General features: G+C 37.3%; 1 protein-coding gene across 2 annotated transcripts in view; it reads right to left on the bottom strand.

Annotated features, from left to right (window-relative positions):
* Positions 1-3,903: 3,903 nt before the first annotated feature.
* The window catches only part of RBM45 (RNA binding motif protein 45), a 34,294-nt gene continuing 32,197 nt past the window's right edge, over positions 3,904-6,000 (bottom strand). For both annotated transcript variants that reach the window (XM_065413472.1, XM_065413473.1), the window contains exon 10: positions 3,904-4,138. The gene's annotated coding sequence lies outside the window, so the exon portion shown is untranslated. The remainder of the gene's footprint in view (positions 4,139-6,000) is intronic.

The raw sequence follows: 6,000 nt of genomic DNA, 5'->3' as shown, positions 1-6,000 counted from the left end.
TATCATATCCATTTGAATATAGGCAGGCAGAATGTAGTTACCCAAATGAGGGATCTGGAAGGAGAAGATGACTTTTACCCATAAATATTGCAATAGGTGCCAGGGGAAGCTTAATGAGTTCATCATTACCTTGGTTTTATTTCTTATCTGAAGGACAGTTAAGCAATTCAATATCTGCTGGAGGTGTTTGAAATATTGGTTCAGTGCTGACTAAAAGAATGCCACCTGCTTAAACATCATCATTTCCTGCAACACAAGGCCTGAAGACAAGGAGTTAATGTTTCTTGCTTAACTTTTTCCTGGATATTTGCTGGGTTGGTGGGAGAATATGCCAGGGCTGGTGCTCTCTCTACCCTCTAAGATCTGATGCTCCTTATGTACCCCCACAAAAAACCCCCATCATTCTAGCAGGGAGGGCTCTTGCTGGAGGGAGGGTTGCATATCATGGTACTGCTCCTCCCCTCTCTGGAAATCAGGCCTGCTTTCTAACTTATTCCTGTTCTTTAGCTCTTCTGTATTATGCACAGTTGAAAGGAAGGGCTTCAATAATTTAGGGTACCATAGCTCAGTTAATGCTACTGGACTATTTTCTTCAAGTAGTACTGCTCACCTGTGGCTCTGGCAGTCCGTCTGATCTCTGAAGCTTGTGTGCTCTGCGAACTACTGAATATTATTTGAAGCAGACCAGGCAGTGGCCTGTGCTCCTGCTGAGACACTCATCAGTAAAGTTAACATTAATCAAAATCCTCATTTTGCTTAGTCTTATTTTACCCAAATGTAATGTCACTACACAGATTTCATCACAAGTTGATGCTCTGATTTGTGCTGTTCAGGTCAGAGAATATGGGTTTGTAGCATCAGACTAACACAAGTAGTCTGACCAGCATAAATGAGCAAAGGATTTAAGAACTGCAGGATTGGACCACAGTTTGTGCACTAACCCTATCAACATCAAAAAACCCTACAGCAGCTGATGGGTTTTTCTCTCTCATCTTTCACTTCTGCAATAGTAACATTTAGACAAAATTATTGGGTAGACATCCATTCCCAATTCCTTACAATAAATAATTGTGTCTGTATACTATATTATAGGCAGGTCTATTCAAATTGCCCAACGCACTTCCCATTATAAGACCCTGTTATCAGCTGTCTATAACTCTGCAAAGCCTTAACCATTTGGGTTGAAATTTTGTGTGTCAGGTAATCTGCATGAGACAGATCAACCTCTCCCCTGGGAAAACTTTAGCCAACATGGTTCAGGTGTTTTCGAGAAAAAGGTTAGGGAAAAATACATTGTTTTGCCCATGTTAAAAAATTCTGGGGACTGTTTCTTTGAAATGCTCTAGACTAGAGCCACTATGCTTTGGAATAGGGACTTGAAATTTAGACAAAGCCTTTTATCTTCCCCATGAAAATTCACCAAAATCTGACCAGGTTATAAACCTTTGAAAAATCATTTTCCACATGCTTAGTAGACTTTGATTTTAGCAGTTAAAAATCACGCAGCATGCTCCATCCCCTCACAGTTCCTATCTGTGACCAGACTGCACATACGCCATCCCCACAGAGCGACTGAGCATGCCCCAGCCCTGGGCTATAGGATTTCCCTAGAATAGCTGCTCCAGGACAGGAACTGGAACAGAGCAGGAAGCATCTCTGTGCTATGAATTCCCACCTGCTCTCCCCGCCCCCCCTCTCCCCACTGGCACCCAACCTGTGTGGAGGAGGAAGCGGTCTGATTTGAATGCAGAGGGGGACAAAAACTGGAATGGGGAGGAGGGGAAGAGTAGATTGGGACAAGAAGTCGGATGAGACTGGGACTGAATGTTGCAGGGAGAACTTCTTTGGGACTAGAGGGAGAGATGGGGACTAGGAGGTGTGGGAGACAGTTACTGCATTAGCTCAAGTGGTAGAGATCTGCGATAGTTTTATCAAGAGGGTCAGTGCCTTTATTAAAAAAAAAAAAAGCAGCTTTGTGGTGTTACTATGATGCCATATGATGGAATTTCTTTTCTCAGTTTGCTTTCTTAAAAACCTAGGAAGTTACACACAAAAAGCTAAAAGCTACACTAAAAGAATATTAAGGTTGCAGATTCAAACACTCAAAAATTAGGAAATGTTGCCAGTGCAACCTTAATTCAGCCACCTTTTATGTTTGCATTATGATACAGTAATTTCATGATTACATATTATTTTTCCCACAGGGCCCTTTAAGATAGTTCTCTGAGTTTAATATATTTACACACATCTGCCAATAAAAAATAAACAAACAAAAAAGAGGAAGAACTTGCATCTCTGAACCAACCCTAAACCTTATGATCTCTTATTGCCTTTTTATACAATTAACATAATATTGCTTTTTGCTGATTTTCTTTTTAGAGACTAAGTTGTTCTGGTGTGCTTGTATCTAGCATGCTGTAGAGACAAATTCACACTGTCTGCATTCATCATATAATATTACACTCACATTTCATTGTAGAAGTGGACTCAGATTCAATGTGTTAAAATACTTGCTGCATAGGAAAATATTGAAAAGTATTAAAATAGACTGCATTGAAATATTAACTCTAATTACATCAATCAGAATTCTTTTTAAACTATCAATTAATGGATGACTACCCAGGCTTCTAATGCTGCATTTTAAAAAAGTTGAGTGGCATTTTTTAAGCACCACCTACTGGGAAATTAAGTACTGCTGCTTAAAAGCAGTAGTAAATGGTGAGCAAGTATGCTTCCAAATTAAAATTTTGGGGCACAAAACCACCACAGGTCTATCTTTGCCTTGATGTGTATAGGCCAGCAGCTATTCTTAACCCAACAGGATGCATTACAGATGGAGTTTCACCTTCAGCTGTTTCTGATCAGTAATGTTACTCCATATCTCTCTAATCATTTATTTTTAAACAAAAATGTTCAAGTGAACTAAGTGATCTGGAAAAAAAGAAGCTAACAACAGTGCACGAGCCTGATTTAGTGCATCTAGGTGCTGCCAAAACTTCTTCACACAAAGGTCAGCTAATGCACCCTTATCCAAATCTGGAACTCTCCCACTGAATCCAGTCTAGAGCGTTATTCTATATGCACACACAGGGAAACAAAGCAGCATTTTCCTTTATGTGACCCAAAATCTGAACTGCTCTAGAGGTGACAGACGAGTGCACTAACCCGGTGAACCATGCCTTTATATTTTTGTTCACATGGATCCTTTAACAAATATTACCATTGGAAGTGTATGGGAGTCGTCACATGTAGATACATGTGCAAATACTTATTTGAGCTATCTTTACTCAATATTTCAGCAGCAGCCACAACTGGAATACTGGGTTGCTTAATAAACCATTATAGTTCTTTGAAAAAGGAATGACTACAGTTGTTCAGATGGTATATATTTCATAGTTAACTAATGCACTTTAGAAAAAAACCAACCATGATATTAATGATCACAGCTACCAGTAACTAAAGTGGGCAATGGATAAATTTCAACAACACACATCTGACTCCCAGTCTAGTGCCCTGCACACTAGACAACAATAAATCAGCATTTCATACTTTTGGCCCTAACAAAGGAAAGCACTCAAGCAAGTGCTTAAGTCCCCTCCCTCAAGAGGAAAGTTTCCCTGAATCTGGGGCTGTCTGGACCAGGCTCAATCTTGGCAGAAACCGGTAGCAATCTTTGAAATATTCGGCACCATTTAAAAAAAAAAAAAAAAAATTATATATATATCTTTAGTTCTCATCCTAATTTGACTGTGTTAATGTCTGCACTTTCAATTACTCTTCAGTATGTACAGTCTGAGTCAGTAGCAATTAACCAGTGAAACCGTTAATATTGCCTCCTTTATTCCCCCCCCCCATCTTTAACGTGTTCATGTTAGAGGCAGGATTTAAACAAAAAAAATTTATTTCTCTAATATAGAATGACAGACTGCTACAACAAATATCAGTTTACAATTAAAAACGTTGGCTAATTGTAGATTTAAACTACATTCTGTATTTTGGGTTTTTTTTAAAATAAAGTGTTTTTTCCCCCACAAACATCAGCTAACAGTACAAAAAGCTGTCACTGTCCACAGGAACCGTGTCTAGTCATGGTTTTCAGTCAGTCAGCTGAGGGTCATGCCATTATTTAATCTCTGTTCTGTAGAAAGAACACAAGTATGAAGATAGTGTCAAAGATAAAATACCTATATTTATTTAAAAATACATATTATAATAAGGGTATTTCTTACAATGGCACTCCAACCCACACATAAAAGCCTGTCTATAATTAAAATATTTAGAGAAGCTAATACTCTATGTATTCTCTAACAAATTCTGTGTGAAAGCAAGCATTTTTTTCTAAAACATACTGTGTATTATCTTGTGAATTAAATTATGTTGTAGTTCTTTATTAACAGACTGCCTCTCTATTTTGGAGCACATTTGATTGCTTATACTGTAACCACTCTGAATGTTCATATAGAGAAAACAACATAAATACATGCATATTACTGTACTTCTCTCTTTTCCACAGATTTTTTTTAAACTTAAAAGCAAACAAAATCAAGGAAGCAAAATTATTCAGAACAAGGATGATATAACAGAGTAGGTTCCAAAGAGTTCTAGAAAAAACACATTATGGATTTCCACAACCTATTAAATTATTAGAGATTCCATTAAAAAAAGATTCTGGGAATCCAGCTAGGAAGACAGCAGAAGTAAATAACCAACATACATATACAGAGGTTGGGGAGGAGGGAATGCAATACCACCTCTCCATGCAGGGCTACTGAATTCAGAAAACCAGGGTTTATTTCATTCTGTAAAGACTAGTTCCAGAAGTCTTGACTTTATACGTTTTCAAGATGTTGCTATTATACAGCTCAGCTTTTCTAAATCACTTGTGCAACCCCACAAAAAGTGTTTGGTCAATGCTAATGGCTACAGTGAACAGAAAAAAATCCCACAACATATTCCTCTGGAAAGTGCTGGATTCTCCCCTCCATCTTTTAATTATGGCATATTAGAGAGATAAGGTGGGTGAAAAAAATATCTTATTGGACCAACTGTTTGCGAGAGACAAGCTTTCGAGCTTACACATGTCTGGGAAATGTACTCAGTGTCACAGCTAAACACAGGGTAGAACAGATTTTTTTAGCATGTTGAGTACATTTCCCAGACCTGAAGAAGAGCAAGCTCAAAAGCTTGTCTCTCTCACCAACAGAAGTTGGTCCAATAAAGGATATTACCTCACCCACCTTTTCTCTCTAATATTCTGGGACCAACATGGCTACAACAACACTGCATAGAAGTTATGGCATATGTCATTTTCATTACAGGAATCAGAAACCTTCAGCCAAACATGAAATGCTTAGGTAAAGCAATGAGATTAAGGTAGAAAAATGCCAAGGTGATGGTGGAGGAGAGGAAGATAGATGGTCAGTATCAAGAACTTGAGACATATAATCAATTTTAAAAAGTTTAGAAGTAGGAGAAGCCCTCTGTACTTTAATCAATCTGCTCAAACCTGGATTGATTTAAACCATGGTAATTTAAGTCACTAATTTTAACCTTAACATTTATTTGGACCAGTGTATAAACATAAGGAGAAACAACACCTACATCAAGAGCTTATGAGTTTAAATCAATAGTCAAAAGAAAGCCACCATTTTAATATTTTTTATTTCTTTTAGTTACTTCCCTAGACAATGTGAATATTCATTGGTCAGTATGAGAGCTGGAGCTTGTCAAATTGATGAGATGGACTGGTTTAGTAAATTATCATACATTTACTCAAATTCTTCGTAAATACAGGTTATATTCCTGATTATTATGATTTAAAAGCAGGGCTGTCAATCACAGTTAATGCATGCGATTAATGCAAAAGAAGTTAACTAGATTTTAAAAAAACGCCATGATTAATTGCAGTTTTAATTGCACCGTTAAACAATAATAGAATACCAATTTAAATTTATTATAAATATTTTGGATGTTTTTCTACATTCTCAAATATTCTGATTT

The sequence above is a fragment of the Emys orbicularis genome, chromosome 11 (assembly GCF_028017835.1).
Source record: "Emys orbicularis isolate rEmyOrb1 chromosome 11, rEmyOrb1.hap1, whole genome shotgun sequence".
Lineage (NCBI taxonomy): Eukaryota > Metazoa > Chordata > Testudines > Emydidae > Emys > Emys orbicularis.
Note: the sequence above shows the minus strand (reverse complement) of the source record. Positions and strands in the feature narration are given on the sequence as shown.